This window comes from Giraffa tippelskirchi, chromosome 7 (genome assembly GCF_054371585.1).
Source record: "Giraffa tippelskirchi isolate mGirTip1 chromosome 7, T2T-mGirTip1v1.2.pri, whole genome shotgun sequence".
NCBI classification, from domain to species: Eukaryota; Metazoa; Chordata; class Mammalia; order Artiodactyla; family Giraffidae; genus Giraffa; species Giraffa tippelskirchi.
Window position 1 is genome coordinate 96,759,022 of NC_137281.1, and position 19,433 is coordinate 96,778,454.

The 19,433-nt window shown below is 37.5% G+C and overlaps 1 long non-coding RNA gene across 1 annotated transcript in view; it reads left to right on the forward strand.

Moving 5' to 3' along the window:
- LOC145512762 (uncharacterized) overlaps positions 1-15,076 on the forward strand; it is a 185,908-nt gene extending 170,832 nt beyond the window's left edge. The window contains exon 3 of the long non-coding RNA XR_014058775.1: positions 12,028-15,076. This is a non-coding gene — a long non-coding RNA (uncharacterized LOC145512762). The remainder of the gene's footprint in view (positions 1-12,027) is intronic.
- Positions 15,077-19,433: the final 4,357 nt, after the last annotated feature.

Below are 19,433 nucleotides of genomic sequence, written 5' to 3' on the forward strand. Positions count from 1 at the left end.
ACATTTACAACAATTAACAACTAGATGGGTAGATATAAAAGTTAAGTCCTTGATCATTTTTAAACAAAATGTAAATGTTGTGGATTTCAAAGCATTTGAAAACTTCTGATTTAAGAATCATTTGAAAATTAATTCTGTCTTCCCTAGAATAAATTGGATCTAGCCCAAGGTGGATGTTAAAATCAAAGCTTCTTCAAAAAGTGTATCTAATTCAAGTGAGAGTAGGCATATATACCCTTATGAAGCATGGATCTAAAATCACTGGAAATGCTGAATGGTTGTTACAGTATTTCAAGCTCTTTGTTACTATAGAATCACTTACAGTATTGAACAGAGTATTACTAGGATAAAAAATTGTTTAAATCTCATGCAAAAGTAACAGGATTAAATGTGTCTTTGATGAATGATATTTAAAGAAAAAATTCTTTAACAAAAAAATCTCCACTCATATAAAACTGTCCAGTCCCTCTTGGCCATCGTCCCTGTGATTTCCTGATCTATGGCTTCTTTGTCTCCATCTCCATGCTCTGATTGCAACTGTCACTGAGTCACACAGCATGCTCTAGGCATGGAGCCAATTTGATTACAACAACTGCTTGTGTGACAGAGAAAGGTGGTTTTCAGGGCCCTAGCAAATGGCTCACCCAAGCTTCTGACTCTGGGGCATAAATTTTGACTGTCATTCACAAGATGGAAAATAAATATCCACCTAACCTAATAAACCAACAACCTGGAAAATACATATGGACCCAGAGTTCGACAACCAGGACATGGTAGGAAGGATCAAATTGATCCCACTCTAGCCTTAAAATAAGCACAAATGAACACAAACACATTCCTCAAAAGCAAAATTTCCATGTATACTTGATGCATTTGCAATCATTTTTATTTTCCAAGGTCACTGTTGTGGCTTACTCATGTTTTAATCCCTCATACACGGCATATGTATAAAAACAGTCGCTATTTTCACTCTGCATGACTAGTTAATTCATATTTAAAATATTAACAAGTCACCTAAAGGCAGAAACGTACCTGCTAGGTAACCTCATCCACTCAAAAACCTGCTAATTCAGGAGGAGGAATTTAAGTACTCTTTTAATCTCTTAGACTAAACTGCTCTGTTTTAAATTAGTTTTTTAGTTTCATGGAAACCAAGCCCTGTTTTGCTTTTGTTTTCGTTTTTTACTTATCAAATAATATAGCATTCTATTAATATAGTTAGTACAATAAAAAATTATTTCTGTAGGGAAGTCTCTGGTGGTCCAGTGGTTAGGACTCTATGCTTACACTGCTGGAGTAGGGGTTCCATCCTTGGTCAGGGAACTAAGACCCTGCAAGCCACATGATACTGTAAAAAAAAAAAATTATTTATGTAAATAAAACGTCCCTACCATGATGACAACTGTGGAGGATATTACTTTGTATTTATTTTCATGTCTTTATGTTTCCTTTTCTGGTTTGCAATTAAAATATAACCTAGAACATGGAAAATCTTCAAGCCCCTGGAAAGAAGTAAGCCTTTCCCTGTGATATATCTTTTGCCCTAATGGTGTATTTTTTTTTCATTCATATTGTTCATCTGACCAAAACCTTATTAAACTGAGTACTTAGGTATTTTTAGGGGAAAGAAAAATAGACTGAAAAATAATCATTGGAGCTACTATATAATGAATATTTCTTAGGTTCCACTCCTATGCTACTGCTTTACATGTATTATCTCAAACAAATCTACACGGCTGTTACTATTCTTATGCTTACTTTCAAAATGAGCAAAGTTACAGAGGTTAAATAATTTGCCCAAGGTGACCTAATAAGTAGGGAGTTCAGCCCAAGGCTCTTTGACCCCAAAAGCCCAGTTTTTTCCTGTTCACATACAGAGTTAAAACCAAAGGAAAAGATGAATTTTGCTATTCCAGCCAGCAATTTGGATGGCAAATGAGACACATGTGCATGAAACAACTTGAATGATTCTACAGGAATACTAAAGGAAATATAAAATGGTTTAGGCAAAGGACCACATTCTAGTAAAATAAACCAATGATAAAAGTAGAACTTGGGGAAGTCAATCCCAGACTGGAAAGAATCTGCAATTTTTAGTCATCCTCATTCTTCCTCCCTCTAGAACATTCATCTCCCAATTTAGCCAACTTTTTTTTTGTACTTTTGTTTTGCAGCTGGGATGGCCCCCAGGGTACTCTGCTTTCTGTAGATTTCTGGTCACTGTAGGAACTTACTCTTCTTTCCTTTTAGCTGAATCAAAGCTGGAGGTTTCCAAAAAGTATTCTGTGTGTGTGTGTGTGCTCAGTTGTGTCTGACTCTTTTTGACCCTATGGACTGTAGCCTGAGAGGCTCCTCTGTCCATGGGAAATTTTCAGGCAAGAATACTGGAATGGATTGCTATTTCCTCCTCCAGGGCATCTTCCTGACCCAGGGATCAAATCCGAGTCTCCTGCATCTCCTGCATTGCAGGTGGATTTTTTACCATTGTGCTACCTGGGAAACTCTCAAAAAGTATTCTACTAAGAAACAAAGGGAAAAATGAACAGTGAGGAAAAAGAAGAGAAGGAGAGAAATTAAAAAAAAAAAAAAAAAAACCGGAAAGAATATTTGAAATTACAGAAATCAGTGTTAACAAATGCCAGATTTATTTTTTAAGTTTTTCTTTTCTGGCTTTGTTTTGTTATCCAGTCCTAAGGAAAGTCTACTCCATGTCTTTTCAATTTAGCTAATTCAAAGATCTCAAGTTTCTTTCCTTGCCTTTCATTGGGCGTGGGGGTAGGTGACAGCTAAGGTTTCTCTGTGAATAAAGTGCATACATTATCTTATTTCACTAGAAGGACCAAATACAGAATAGGAAACTGAGGTTCAAAAAAATGAAATACTTTTCCAAGGGTCTTGGGCCAATCAAGAAGATCTGAGCAGGATTTCAGACACTTCTCTCACAGTTCCACTTTACAAACTTCAGAATTCTCCCCTTTTTGCCCTGAGGTACTTCCTCTCACTCAGTCCTTTACCTTCCCTCCTCCACCCAAAAATTTTCCAGTAGGGGAAGCAGAAATTCAGTACTAGGGTAGTACACTTAAGACTGGGGCTTAGAGGTCACATGCAAAGACTCTCAGAATGCTTGGGTTCAATTCTTTGGGGATTATGTGTGTGTAACTGTGTGATCTTGGGCAAATGCCTCAACCTTCCTGAGGTGAGATTTCTTCATCTGTAAAACAGGGTTGAATCATGGTGCTATCATCTTACGGGTGAGCACTAAATATGTAAATACCTAGGTGAAGTGATTACAGCAGGCACAGATAGGCATTACATAATTGTAAAATGCTGCTATTAGGGAAGGAATGGGAACGCTGTGTGGGAAGGAATAAGAAATTAGAACTTTAACACTCTTCCTAAAACATGACATAGCGTTACTCAATGAGTGAGTGGTGGGTCAGCTGATGGATCATCTCCATGGTTTGGAACAATACTGATAAAGAGCAAGGAATATCTCTGAATTCCTACACCTTTGAATTGTCAGTTTTAATACAATCTATTATGTTGATCTTTGAAGTAATAGTTCATGAGGAAAAAAACCACATCCTGTTGTTGAAAGATAAACTGAGGCATATGAAGATTTTAAGAGTTTATTTGAGCAAAAACTGACTCAAATCAGGCAGAGACAAACCAGAAGTGGTTAGGAGTGCCTCATCAAAAGAGCTAGTGGAAAGACTTTTCTAGACAAGAGGCAGAAGCAAAGCAAGGAAATTATTGATTGGCTGTTAACTTGAGTGTTTGCCTTATTTGGTGAAGGCGAGTTGGCTGTTTGTGATTGGTTGTTCTTAGGTTTCTGTTTCTTAACCTTGAGGCATTTCAGCTTAAGTTTGGGTTTGCTTACAGGAGCTACTAAGGCATTAAAGCCACTTCAGGGACTTCCTTGGCGAGTCCAGTGGTTAAGACTCTGTGCTTCCATTGCAGGCGGCATGGGCTGGATCCCTGGTTGGCAAACTAAGATACCGCATGCACAGGAGGGCCAAGAAAAATAAAAAAGGAGAAAAGGAAGCCACCTCAGTCTAATAGCCTTGTTTAATTAATTGCACATGGTTGGCCATTTTCTTATAATTTTTAATTGGAGAATAATTGCTTTACAATGTTGTGCTGGTTTCTGTCAAAGAACAACATGAATCAGCCTTAAGTATACATATGTCCGTTTTTTCTTGAAACTCCTTCTCACCCTCCACCCCATTCCACTCCTCTAGGTTATTACAGAGTACCAGACTGAGCTCCCTATGTTATACAGCAACTTCCCACTAGCTATCTATTTTACATATGATAATGTATATGTTTCAATGTTACTCTCTCAATTCGTCCCACCCTCTCCTTCCCCCATTGTGTCTGAAAGTCTGTTTTCTGTGTCTGTGTCTCTATTCCTGCCCTGCAAATAGGTTCATCAGTACCATTTTTCTAGATTCCACATATATGTGTTATTACACGATATTTGATTTTCTCTTCCTGACTTACTTCACTCTGTATAACAGGCTCTAAGTTGGCCATTTTCTTAGTGTGTATATTTCTTTGAGCAAGAAAGAAACTATACAGATAAACAGTTGTTTATCTTGGGGCTGGAGCAAAATGCTTTCATACTCAACCACAGGCTTCCAACTATCTTTCATTCCAATATAGATGTTATGAAAACACACAAAGAGAAGAAAGATCGAAAGACAGCCCCAGATGTGAAATTTTTCTCCAGATGGACTGTTCCTCTTGAAGGAAAGTGTTATTTGTTTATCAAACAGATATCTATCTATCTATCTATCTAGAAAGAGGATTGCATAAATTGGAGAATTGGAGAAAAGCCATTTTATAATGATGTCCATTTAAAGAAAAGCTCAGTGAATGAGATGTAGCTTCAAGTCAGGTCTGTTTTCAGTGACCTGAAGGATTTAAAATGAGTACATCAAGACTGTATATTGTCACCCTGCTTATTTAACTTATATGCAGAGTACACCATGAGAAATGCTGGGCTGGATGAAGCACAAGCTGGAATCAAGATTGCCGGGAGAAATATCAATAACCTCATATATGCAGATGACACCACCCTTATGGCAGAAAGTGAAGAAGAACTAAAGAGCCTCCTGATGAAAGTGAAAGTGGAGAGTGAAAAAGTTGGCTTAAAGCTCAACATTCAGAAAACTAATATCATGACATCCGGTCCCATCACTTCATGGCAGATAGATGGGGAAACAGTGGAAACAGTGGCTGACTTTATTTTTCTGGGCTCCAAAATCACTGCAGATGGTGACTGCAGCCATGACATTAAAAGACGCTTACTTCTTGGAAGGAAAGTTATGACCAACCTAGACAGCATAGTAAAAAGCAGAGACATTACTTTGCCAACAAAGGCCTGTCTAGTCCAGGCTATGGTTTTTCCAGTGGTCATGTATGGATGTGACAGCTGGACTATAAAGAAAGCTGAGCACTGAAGAATTGATGCTTTTGAACTGTGGTGTGGGAGAAGACTCTTGAGAGTCCCTTGGACTGCAAGGAGACCCAACCAGCCCATCATAAAGGAGATCAGTCCTGGGTGTTCATTGGAAGGACTGATGTTGAAGCTGAATCTCCAATACTCTGGCCACTTATGCGAAGAGCTGACTCATTGGAAAAGACCCTGATGCTGGAAAGATTGAGGGCAGGAGGAGAAGGGGACGACAGAGGATGAGATGGTTAGATGGCATCACCTACTCGATGGACATGGGTTTGGGTGGACTCCAGGAGTTGGTGATGGACAGGGAGGCCTGGCGTGCTGCGATTCATGGGGTCGCAAAGAGTCAGACATAACTGAGTGACTGAACTGAACTGAACTGAAGGATTTAAATGGGTCCCTTTGAAACAGATGAATTGTTTGTGCAATAGATCGCATACGTTTCCAAGTCTCTGATACAAAAAATAAGACTTTAAGAAAAAATAATATTCCTTCCATAAAATATACTGAGTTCATATGAAGCCTAACTGCTGTCTTACCTATTGACCTTTCCAGTTTTAGAATAGTTTGGATGGGGTCTGAGAAACTGTTTTTAACAGGTTCCTTGGGCAATTCTGATGCACAGCAAAATTTGGAAACCACTAGCATACTTTTTAAAGACTCCTAGTAGTATATATTCTGGAGTAGGAAATGGCAACCCACTCCAGTATTGTTGCCTGGAGAATCCCATAGACAGGGGAGCCTGGCAGGCTACAGTCCATGAGGTCGCAAAGAGTCGGATACAACTTGGTAGCTACACACACTGTAGTATATTTTATCAACATGATAGTATTTATTTTGTCAGTCTCCTTGTCTTGTGCATCTAGGTTTAATCTAAGTTTCCACCACTATAAACTGTGCTGTTATAACTTTTCTTTATAGTAACAGCTAACATTTATTGCAAGTTTCCTAGGTACCAGCCACTATCCTACACACTTATTTCCTTGGGACAAATTCTTAAGAGGCAGAATTATTCAGAAAAGTTTCATATATTTTAAAGGATTTTGATGCCCATTGCCAAGATGCCACTCCAGAAGGTTTGCTCTGTGACTGCTTTTAAGTGGGAAAACACTGACAGTTATGTTCCATGAAAACTAGTATTCAGCTATCAGCACCCACAAACAGTGGCTCATTCAAGAGACTTAGAAAAGATGCAGCACAATGTTCTGATTCGTTCGTTCATCATATCTTAGCTGCTATTGTTGCTAAAAGTAGCACTCCTGAGTGGCTGCTTCCAGGAATGGCTGTCCAGATCCGGCCACAGAGACTGTATGCCGATTCTGGGAACTGGCACATTTCACAGGCTGTCCTTTCCAGGGCCCATCAAGGCACAGCCATCTCTGGTAGTCAAGGGAACAGAAGGCAGTGTGGAAGTGCTGGATCCAAGACGTTTTTTAAAAAATAAAATTTAATATGAAAATGTTCTGATAGGAGACCAAAAAATATGTACTGACCTATGTGTACAGGTAATGAAGACATTAAAGCTGGTCTAAAAAAAAGCATCAGGTAGGCATACTGGAGACATCCAGTGAACAAAAATGAAATGTTTTTCTCTCCGTTGCTCTCTTAATTTTCATGGAATGAAGTGTGTGGAGAATTCTGTGATATGAATTACATAGTCATTCCACATCTTAGCCTTCTAACATGGAAAGGGGCAAAAGAAAGCATTTGGAGGGCTGGCATTTTTCCATGCAAGGCCAGTGTGAGATATTTTGGCTACCTAAATAGATATTTTTAAAATAACAGCAGCAACCCATTATAATGCTAGCACTGGGAGACAAAGTCATCTTGTTTGCAAAGAAATCTGGTTGATCTAATTAACATAAATTAGATCATTTAGGATCTCTGTACAAACAGTAAAATGTAAGCACTGTATCACCTTTGCAAAGCAGAGGGGAACCACTTGCCATTGAAAGTGTGGGATCTTGAAACTGGAATGGATTTTCTTTTTCATTGGCTTCTCTAATCTTTTTAAGACTATGGTAACAATAGAAATAATAAACAATTTCAATAGAGATGATCTAGTCCCCTTCTTATAAGTTAGAAAATTAAGGCACAGAGAAGTTAAGGAACTTCTGAAGTTCACAGAGCTGGCAAATGAAAAGTGTGTTGTCTGACTATAAACCAAGACTCAATGTACTGTCGATTCCTTTATATTCTTTCCCTCTTGGCATTCCCAAAAATTTCTCAAGGAATTTGCAATTGTACATTTAAAAGTTCCTCCTTTGAGGAAAAGTAGTCAATAGAGTATCGCAACTACTAGCTAAAAGTGTTTATTTTTTCCTCTCTACTTACAGTGTGCCTGCTATATGATGAAAATATCTATTCCTTCAAAAGCCTGGTGTATATTAAATGTGTATCTTATGACTGGATGTGTCTCAGAGCAATCACTCTGTGTGGATTTTAGAAAAGCTAATACTGGAATCAACTGGCATGTGAGAAAGCAATGAAGAGGCAGAAAGAATGGGTTATTTTCTTGAGTTTTCAATCAGGAAGATTAGGGAGCAGTGATTAAAAACAAAAAACTAAGCTGTTTAGAAGAAGGTGATCAGAAGACCACCTGTTTGATCTAAGAAGCAGTTGAGGAAGGACAAGGACTTCCTTGGCTGTTCACTGTTGTAACCATCCGATCATTGAAAGCAGCCCACCTGGCTCATACAGAATGCTCCATAAATGTCCGTTGAGTAAGAGGACACAAGCTTAGCACTAAGGAGACCTGGAATCTGCTTTGAGCTCTCTTACTAGCCTTGATCCACTCACTTCCCTGAGCCTCATTCTCATCGTCTACTACGTGAAAGATATAGACTATTTTGTGGTAGATACAGAGGCTTTCTTCTGCCAAGCACCCTCTTCAACTCCATCATCTCTATGGTTATAATGGGATCTCACTACAAGTCACCAAATTCATAAACTCCAACGCTGCCCATGGACAAGGTTGATTGGTCCATGTGGGTAAATACGAGTTTTTTTCTCAAGGAATTTCAGAACTGGAACCAAAAAATTAATGTCAGCCTCATTCTGGTGGCTGAAACTGATAAAATTGAGAGTACACAAACTTGCAACTGGTTTGTGGCCACTTTCCTCAGTTTGATCTGAGTTGTAGAAATAGCCAATAGATAGCAAAAAGAATCAGACACAGAGGTAGAGCAGAATGACAAAAACAACTTTTAAATCCACGACTCTGAGGCCCAATGCATTCTTGTCCTTTATGTAATTAGATGTCTTAGAATTCTCACATTAAATTCTGTATTTTAAAAAACTAAATGAGACATGTAGCCATTAAATCATCTACTGAGATGAAAAATTATATCCAAGTATATTCTAATAGCTCTTTCATTTCTAAAAGTGGAAGATTTTAAGGACTGTGAAGTCTGCAATGTAGCCAGACAGGAGCATGATACTTTGACAGGAAGCAATTTAACCAGTGCAGACATGAAAATATGGGCTTCTATGGTAGCTAAGATGGTAGAGAATCACCATGTTGCAGCAAATGGCAAAATTTCCTTCCTTTACATGGCTGAATAGTATTCCATTGTATGTATATATCCTATACATACATATCCTATGTATATACCTATATATACATACATATCCTATATATATTTATCACTCCTCAAGCCAAATGCTTGTTGATGAGCACCTGGATTGTTTCTATGTCCTGACTATTATAAATAATGCTTCCATGAACAATGAGGTGCATGTATCTTTTTGAATTAGAGTTTTCATCTTTTCTGGGTATATGCCCAAGAGTGGGATTGCTGGATCAGATGGTAGCTCTAGTTTTAGTTTTTTACGGAACCTCCATACTGCTTTCCATAGTGGCTGCATCAATTTACATTCCCACTAACAGTGTAGGATGGTTCCCTTTTCCTCCACACCCTCTTCAGTATTTATTATTTGTAGACTTTTTGATGATGGCCATTATGATGGAGAACTTCCCAGGTAGCTCAGTGGTAAAGAATCCACCTATCAAGCAGGAGATGTGGGTTCAATTCCTGGGTCAGAAAGGTCCCCTGGAGGAGGAAATGGCGACCTACTTCAGTATTCTTGCCTGGAAAATCCCATGAACAGAGGAGCCTGGCAAGCTACAATCCACAGGGTTGCAAAGAGTCAGACACGACTGAGTGAGCATGTACACACCTATTCTAATGGATGTGAGATGATATCTCATTGTGGTTTTGATTTGCATTTCTCTAAGACTTAGAGGATGAGATGGTTAGATAGTATCACTGACTCAGTGGACGTGAATTTGAGCAAACTCCAAGAGATAGTGGAGTACAGGGAAGCCTGGTCAGACACAATTTAGTGACTGAACAACAATAGAGGAGAAAGTTAGGCATCTGTTTCATAATACCTTTTGAAATAATGCTGGTTTTATTTAATATCTTTGGCTGGGGAAACTGTGCTAAGGGAACACTATGGACAGAAATGCATTTTATAGTAATAGAACATATGTAGTTCTCCTTGAAATATATGTATTGTTATTGCTAGTTGAAATACAGCGTATACGGTGTTGCTGTGTGAGTGGAGATAAAGCAAATTTTAAAAGTACATAATTAAAAATATAATATCAAATACAGGAAAGAAAAATTTGAAAAGCCTTATTTGAATCTTGAACACCACAGGTTTGCACTGTGTCAGTCCACTTATAGGTGGATTTTTTGCAATAAGAAATACTACAGTACCACACAATCAGGTTGATTGAATCTGTGAATGTGGAACTTTCAATATGAGAACTGACTGTGAAGTTATAAGCGAATTGTGTACTGTATGGGTTGGAGTCCCTAACCCCAGTGTTGTTCAAGAGTCAGCTGTACTTCTATTTTTTTAAATCTATTTTTCTTAGAAAAGACAGTGACCCATTCAAAATAATGTTTAATAAATGAGAATTTTCATAACAGTTAATTCACAACAATATTCACCTAAGGGGAACAGCTGAGGAAATTGAGGCACATAGAAATTAATGAGAAGTAGTTCAACTAGGAAATTCACTGAAGAAACATGAATAAAATTAAACTTCATGATTAGGGAAATACAAAATAAAACAGCAATAAAATAACATGTTCGATGTACTAGACTGATAAAAACTAAAAGAGATTGTTAATAAACACTTTGAGGGACTTTCCTGATGGTCCAGTGGTTGGGACTTCCAATGCAGGGGCTGTGGGTTCCACCCCTGGTTGGGTGGCTAAGATCCCACTTGTCTCATGGCCCAGAACTAGAACATAAACAACAGAAGCAGTACTGTAACAAATTCAATACTTGAAAAAAAAAAAAAACCACTTTGAGTGAGGGTATAGAGAAAAGGGTACTGTCATACACTATTGGTGAGAAAATAATTGATCAAAAACATGGAACTGTGTTAGGGAGCTTGGGACCAACATGTACCCACTGCTATATTTAAAATGGATAACCAATAAGATCCTACTGTATAGCACAGGGAAACTGCTCAATGTTATGTGGCAGCCTAGAAGGGAGAGGAGTTTGGGGGAGAATGCATACATGTATGGCTGAGTCCCTTTGCTGTCCACCTGAAACTATCATAACATTGTTAATTGGCTATACCACAATATAAAATAAAAAGTTAAAAAAATTTTAAAATGTAACAGTTTTTGGAGGACAATTTGGCATTATCTTTCATTATTTAAAATATTTATTCTCTTTGACCTTGTAATTTCACTAATATAAATCCAACAGAAATCTTCACTTTTAAGCTCAAAGATAATTGTATAAGGGTGTTTATTAAAGGATTGCTTCTAAGAGAAAAATCAAAATCTGCAAACAATTTACGACTGATATCCATTTATAGAGAGAAACAGATAAATTATAGTGTGAAAGTGTTAGTCACTCAGTCGTGTCCAACTCTTCAAGACCTCCAACTCTTTAAGATTCTTCAAGACCCACGGACTGTACCCTGCCAGGCTCCTCTGTACATGGGATTTCACAGGTAAAAATACTGGAGCGGGTAGCCATTCCCTTCTCTGTCAGGATCCTCCTGACCCAGGGGTCAAACCCAGGTCTTCTGCATTGCAGGCATATTTTTTATCAACTGAGCCACCAGAGAAGCCCAAATTATAGTATACTCATATAATTTCAGATCCTTTTCTATGTATTTATTGACATACTCATATAATAAAGCAGGTTTTACATATTAAGGAAGTAGAATAATATGTAAAACCTGCTTTATTATATGAGTATGTCAATAAATACATAGAAAAGGATCTGAAATTATATATTCTAAACTGTTAATAGTGGTCAGCTTTAGGTAAATGGGATTCGAGTCCTCACTTTTACTTTTGTACTACTTAGAGTTCTAAGTTTTTACAAAAGCACTAGTTTTAATTAATTTAAAACTGAACCAAAAAAGGTAGTTTAGTATTTTGTCTTTGCACTTGAGGATTACTGTGATGATATATGGAAAAGTCTATATAAACTTTCAACTCTGATATATTTAACTTGAGGTAGTTGGTTAAGTCTTGGGATTTCTTCATTTTGATATTGTTTTGTACCTTTTAAATTCACAGCTCTGAATTGCACATGCTGCATGATCACCCAGCTTCACGTGAGCTCCCTTCAAATTCTGAAGAGGCAGTGAGTAGCTTCTGTCAACACTGTTGAGGGTACAATACTAGACATTTTTAGAAGATAAAAGAAATCTTAGAAAGTAAAGCCCCCATTGTCTTAACATGATATACAGTAGGAATCTAAGAACATTTTTTTGGAATAAAATAAATACAACAAAAAATGTCAGTATAGAGTTATTGCATGCATTCAGAAAAGATGAGAAAAATGGAAGGCTCAGTGAAAACTATGAGAGGCGGCCTTGGGCATTTAGTACACAAAAAGCAGACACAGACAGTTCTTGAGTTGGGAATCAAAACAAAGTACATTATATAAAAGATTATTTTCTCGGAGTATTTAGGTACTAATTAGTAGACTGCTGAAATAAACCAAAAGGGCCTAAACAATAAATAACTCCCAGAAAACATCATTGAAAACAAACAAGCCAGCTACATAAATACCCATTAGGTCACGGGGTGGTATCAAACAAACATGCTCCAGGGAAAGTGAAGGTAGGTATCAGTGAAATGGGCAAAATATTTAAATAGGCTGAAATCTGGGGAGTGACTGTAAGAGCTTTATCCTCTGGGGGCTTCATCCTCAGCATTGACCTTGTTGTCAAATAAAAATGTAAGAAAAGAACCAAACATGTATCAAGTCTCTCTTAGCTCCAATTGTCTCTTTGAAGGTAGAAATTTTACAAACAAAAAATTAGCATTTTTTTTCTTTTCACACTCTCCTTGAACACGTGTAAAGACATTTTCAAGAAAGGTTTTTCATTTCATTGTTCTTGCTTATGTTTCAAAATAATGTTTTATAGTAAGTCAATGTGACATAAATAGGGAAAAAACATGATAGATGGATAGACAGATAGATAGACAGATCTACATGGATTAGATATATATTGGTCTCTGCCCTTGGTTCCTGGCACAGAGCTCTAAAACCCTCATAATTTCCTAAATGATAAGAACGCTAGGATGATCTCTTGTCCTAGCATTTGTCTTTGGCTCCTGTCCCTGACACAGACCTCCTAAAACCCTTGTAAATTCCTATGTGATAAAAGCTCTGGGAGCATCTTTTATTCTAATAAGGTGACACTGGGTAGGTTCCTGGATAGCTCCTGAATCAGGGACAAGTCATGATTAGAAGCTTGGAATTTTTGGCCCCATCCTCTCTCTTCTGGAGAGGGGAGGAAGGTAGAAACTGACTTAAATATTGATCATGCCTATGTGAAAAAGTCTCCATAAAATCCCAATAGTGGGGAGTTCAGAGAGTTTCTGGGTTGGTGAACACATGGAATCTCCACCCCTTTCCCTATACCTTGCCCTACATATCCCTTCAATCTAGATATTCTTCTGTATCCTTTATCATATCTTTTTATAATAATCTGTTGTGCTTAGTAGCTCAGTCATGTGCGACTCTTTGCAATCCCATGGGCTGTAGCCTGCCAGGCTCCTCTGTCCATGGAATTCTCCAGGCAAGAATAATGGAGTGGGTAACCATTTCCTTCTCCAGGGGATCTTGTGACCCAGGGATCATTCCCGCATCTCTTGCATCTCCTGCATTGCAGACGGATTCTTTACCATCTGAGACACCAGGGAAGCCCATGATAAACTGGTATGAGTAAATATTTCCTTAATTCGGAGAGCCACTCTAGCAAATTAAATCTGATGAGGGGCCCTTTGGAGCCTCCCATCTATAGGCTATTACCTGGGCTTGCAACTGGCATATGAAGTTGAGGGGGAAGTCTTCTGGGGCTGAGGCCTTCACCTGTGAAATCTGATGCTACCTTCAGGCAGATGGTGGCAGAACTGAGTTAAATTGTAGGACATGAAGCTTGTATCATTTGTGTGGGGGAAAACCACTACATCAAAAGTGAAGTGTTCTCTGTAAAAGTAACAGAGACACTTAGAAGAGAAACATAGAAGGGAAGAATTGGTTTTCCCTACACAAAAGGAGAAAACTGACTTTTTCCCCCTAAATACTCACCTACTGTGAATCCTCTATTTTAAGTAAAGCAAAACCAGTTGTTCCTGTAGCACTTTGTTCATAACTCTTACAGCACTTACCATGGTGATTTACCAACTTACATCTTCACCAGACATGAATTCTTTGAAGTCAAGGACTGCTTTAATTTCATCTCTAGCACTTTGCCTGGCATATAAATTAATTGATCAATTAATTAATACTTCTAATATAGATATCTTTTGTGTGCTTATCAAAGATGGATTTTTTTTTGAGAAGTGGACTTAACACCACTCTGTAATGAATTTTGATGACAGGTTTTCTAAAGTGTCTCTCTCAATCCCTTACTTTCGGTTTTATAAGAGAAGATCAACATCAGAAGTAAAGGTGATGAAAAAGAATAAAAAAATCAAGAAATGAGTATTGTTAGAATTAAATGACTTACATTTCAAGTGATTGCCAAGGAAATTTGACATGTAGATATATGAAAGGTATAAAAGAACCTGGAATTACACATAAATAGAATTTGTGAATTTGAATGAAAGCTTGACACAACCTCTAATGTCATTTATACATTTGAATGGCTAGGAGCTCCAGAGATAAAAATTTAAAATATAAATTAAAAGTTGTCCTTTTGGAGTAATAAATTACTAACACCATGTAAAATATTTGATAAACACCTATCAGACAGCTCACATTATAAGTTATTATACAAAAGTAATTTGATACATATGAATATTGAGGTTTCATAAAAACTTGGAAATGATGGATAACTAAATATAGATATTAAACAGATATACAGAGTTAACAATAATGTCATGGGACTATCAAGAATAACTGTATTTCTTTGATGTAGACTAGATCAAATAATGTAGGATTGTAGAAAACAATTTTATTTTACCAAATCAATTCGAAAAAGCTCTATGAAAAATATCAGGGGATATACTTAAAATAAACCAGGACAATAAGTTAGTAAAGAGACTGTTCAAAGTACTTGGCACAGCTTTGCAGGGCACCCAGAAGGAAGACTGGGATGATCCAACAAAAGAAGGAAACTTGAAATAAACAAAGATTGGCTGAAACCCAGAAGATAATAAGGGTGTGAAGTGTTGTAGGGCTTCCTGATAAAGAGCATTAGAGCTGAGGATGGCATTCTCTAGTATGAACAAAAGTCAGTGTCTTTTTAGGATTTTAAATCTATGGAGAATGAAAGCATCTCTATCTAGTGATGTAAGGTTTGGGCGAATACCACTGGAACCGAAGTTTTCAGCATCTAATGACTTCTAAACACAGCATTTTTCAATATGGTGTATACTGTAGATTTTATCAAAGATACTAAAGGTATTATCATAGGATTCCAAAATGGACAAATTTGTGGACGCTAATAAGGCTAGTGTCATGAGAGGTAAACAACAGCAATTATTTTTATTACCTGCCATGACATTTTATCATATAACATTTTGTATTTTCTAGATGCTTCCTTTTGATTTTCCATGTCTCCCTAGTTAGAATGCAAGTTTATGAAAAAAAGAAAAAAAAGATTCACTGCCAGAACCTAAAGTAGTTCTGAATATTCGGTTACTTACAGGTATCGGGTTGGGCTAAAATGTTTGTTAGGGTTTTTGAATGCTGTTATGGGAAAACCCCAATATTTGTATCCATTCTTTTCTCTCTAGCCCCTGACTAGTACCTTAATTTTTCTTATGTAGACCATTGCAATGACCTTTTTATTACTCTCCAAAATCCTCACAAATATATCTAGGAAGACATGGAAAACCAAAAGGAAGTATTTAGATAACAGAAGATATTATACAAAGCAGACAATAAAAATAGTATCTTTTCCCTCTAATACTGATATTTCATCTATAGCTTTCCTTCTGCCACTATCACCTAACCTTCTACAGTCTATGAATCATAACTATTAAACTATATATTATATATGTACACACACACACATACAGAGGCACACTGCCAACACAGGTGGGGGGCTGGAAGGGCCAATGTTATATGTAAACATAGGGTCTTAAGTTTGTTCTTACATTATAGTAGAGTAAGGAGAAGTTAGGACAAATTACAAAGTTTTAAGACCCCCTGAGTGGGTTGTGTAAAACTACCAGGGTTCACACATGCCTAGTAAAGTGTGACAAATTCCAATTAAAGTGCAATGATGCAGAGTGGGAAGAGAAGGGAAACTTCAGCTTAGAAGCAGAGAGTTGAAAAAAAAGAATGTTTTTAGGAAAATAGGAAGATTTGAGAGAAGAGGGAAACAAGGATGGAGAAGGAAAAGAGCAGCTCTCAAGGGCATAGTCCTCTATCACAGAGTCCCAGCGCCACAAGGAGCTCAGAGTTCATGGTAGGCTTTATCCAGAGAGAAGCAGAGATAAGGTGCTGAGTGGTCTAAATCTTAGACCAGAAGAAAGAGGCTAAAAGGAATCAAGAACAAAAATCCTCTTTGGGGGACCATGTAAAAGGGTTGGAAATAATGGGGGGAATATTTGACTTTTATACAAAGTCTGAAGAACAACAGATCTATTCAAGGTTAGGAAGAACCATTTTTAGCAAGAAATCTATAGCAGGACTTAAGCTTCAGTTGCAGGTGAATACTGGGGAATCTTGTTAAAATGCAGATTAGAATTCAGCAGGGCTGGGGTGGAGCCCAAGAGTCCACATTTCTAATGAGTTCCCAGGTGGAGCTATGCTGCTTTGAGTGGCAAGGATTTATTTGGTATTAAACTAGAGTATTTAAAGTGTTTTTATAAAAGAAACAGATCAATGAATTAGTGCTTCCCAATATAGAGAGCTTCAGTGGGTTTATCACAGACTTTAATTATGAAATTATCCTCCCTTTAACCCTTAGTTGAGGGCAATGAAAACATATTTAAGATCAAAAGAGGGAATACAGTGCCCCAGTTCAAACCAAAGATAACATTTGAGAACATAATTATTGTTAAATGTCTACTTTATTAAGAAGATAACTGTGTTGTTTACAGCTACACATCTGCATGTTCAAGTGCCCCCAAAGAACTTCCTGTGATGAAAGAAATGTTCTATATCTGAACTGTCCAATACGGTAGCCACTAACTATCTGTGGCTATTGAGCACTTGAAATAAAGCTAGTATAACTGAGAAGTAAATTTTTAATCTTACTGAATTTCATTAATTGAGATTGAAACAGCCACAGGTGGCTAGATGCTGTTGTTCAGTCACTCAGTCATATCTGATTCTTTGCAATTCCATGGACTGCAGCATGCCAGGCTTCCTTGTCCTTCACTATCTCCCAGAGTTTGCCCAAACTCATGTCCTTTGAGTGAGAAGGGGATGACAGGCGATGAGATTGTTGGATGGCATCTCTGACTCAATGTAGCTAGTAGCTTCCATGATCATTAAAGCTGCTGGCATCACCAAAAGGCAATCAGATGTTTTTGCCTTCAGATGGAAGTAGTCTTCCTATCAAGGCTCTAGAATTAGCTACCAATCTGCAAAAGAGACCCCAGAAGTGTTCAGATCACATTCGGAGAACTGATAGTGTAAAGGAATACATGTGCTTGACGCCCACAGAACGCAGCTGAGAACAGCCAGGGAATTCAATCCTCCTTTTATCAAAAGCAGAGTTCTTCTACCAAGTCATCATCTATAGTAATACTAACTTGAAATAGAAAGAATATCCCGTGAAGGATCCTGTCTTTGATAATAATATAACATTGATACAATATTATGTTTTATAATAACATAATACACAGACACAAAGACACACACACACATACAGGTTTCAAAGGAGAAAATTTGAGTTTCACCTCTAGCTACATTCTCAATAATGTATGGCCTTTGGCAAGTCACCTAACCTCTCTGATCTTCAGTACTAATTCTCTCTGTAAATTGGAGTTGATAAAATACCTAGTGTTAGGAAAGTAACTTCCTGAAGGGCCTTGTAAAGTTCTATGCAATGGCTAATTATTTATTACTCACTAAAAGGGAAGTGATATGCCATATTTAAAACAGAATTCAAGGAACTTCCCAGATTCTTTTGTTGTATTGAACTTGTGTTGCATGCACATGGCCTTAGAAATGTTATGTAATGGATATTTCAATCCTTCATTTTTGTTGTAATGGGATATAACCTTCAAGGAATGAGCATTCCAAAGCCATTTGGGAGAATGATGGTTTAAGGGAGGAGTGCTTTATTTAGTAGCGTGGGGCCTGGTAAGCATCCTCCCTGCTAAGATTATACTGAAAAGAAAGGAAATCACAGACTGCTCATTTCCCTTGTACTGCTTGTAATCTCATGGAAACTTCCTGTAAAAGGCAGTTATAGCATTACATGTAAACTGATTTCACACTTACTGGATACTACCAGACCAACAATTGCAGTCCTTTGGGAGAAAAATAAAATAGCATACTTATTCTTTATACTTTGTATTAGTTTGGAAGAACATGGAAACCCTAGTGATGGAGAAACAGACTCATGCCAGAGGCAAGGAAACTATTTAGAAACATGGTTACCATTTAGTAATTCCACTGAGAGGCCAAATTCATTAGCCAAGAGACTGGTTACACTTAAAAAAAAATTATTCATTAAACAAAGTACAGCATGAAGAAACAGTTCCCTTTGATCTAGGTACATATTAACTACAGTTTTAAAATACAAAATTTTAGTAACATCTGCTAAGAAGTAATGTTAAGAGTAATTTTAGAAATGGAAATGTTTACATATATTTCATGTACTGTTAGAGCTTCAAATGTTGGCATGGCTGTCTCCTTTTGGCTTTCCAAGAATACAAATACCTGGTGAGAGCTTATTAGTGCAAGGGACAGTGTGTGTGAAATGCTGAAGTGCAGTAGTGTTGAAGTCACAATAAGAAGCCAGAAGGGACTCCTGATTTCCATCGCAGTGTCAGTCAATACAGCTTCATTTTTATACATGCATAAGGCCCTTGCACGATATTTGAAAAGCCTCCATTACTGAAAATCACTGCTAAAGACAATGCCAAAAAACATGAAATGCAGCCTCTGCCTTCAAGCCTTTAAAATAAACATGAAGTCCAAAAAGTTGATTAGGAAAGGGGAGGTGGTTATCAATACAAGTATAAAACAGTGAAGAAAAAAAAAGAATTTGTGAAAACAAATTCTGAGTACATGAGATAGATAATCACTATGGATCAAGTGGTCTGGAAAGCGGGAGGAAGCCTTGGAGTGCTACCTGCCATCTATCAGTGCCTCCATAAGAACAGGACACTTTTCCTGTGCTTGTGAACCCTGGTCTGACACCTGCATGGAACCCAGAACCCACTTGTACTTTGATGATGCTCTATACTGGCAATTAGTCGGACACGACTGAGCGAATTCACTTTCACTTTTCACTTTCATGCACTGGAGGAGGACATGGCAACCCACTCCAGTGTTCTTG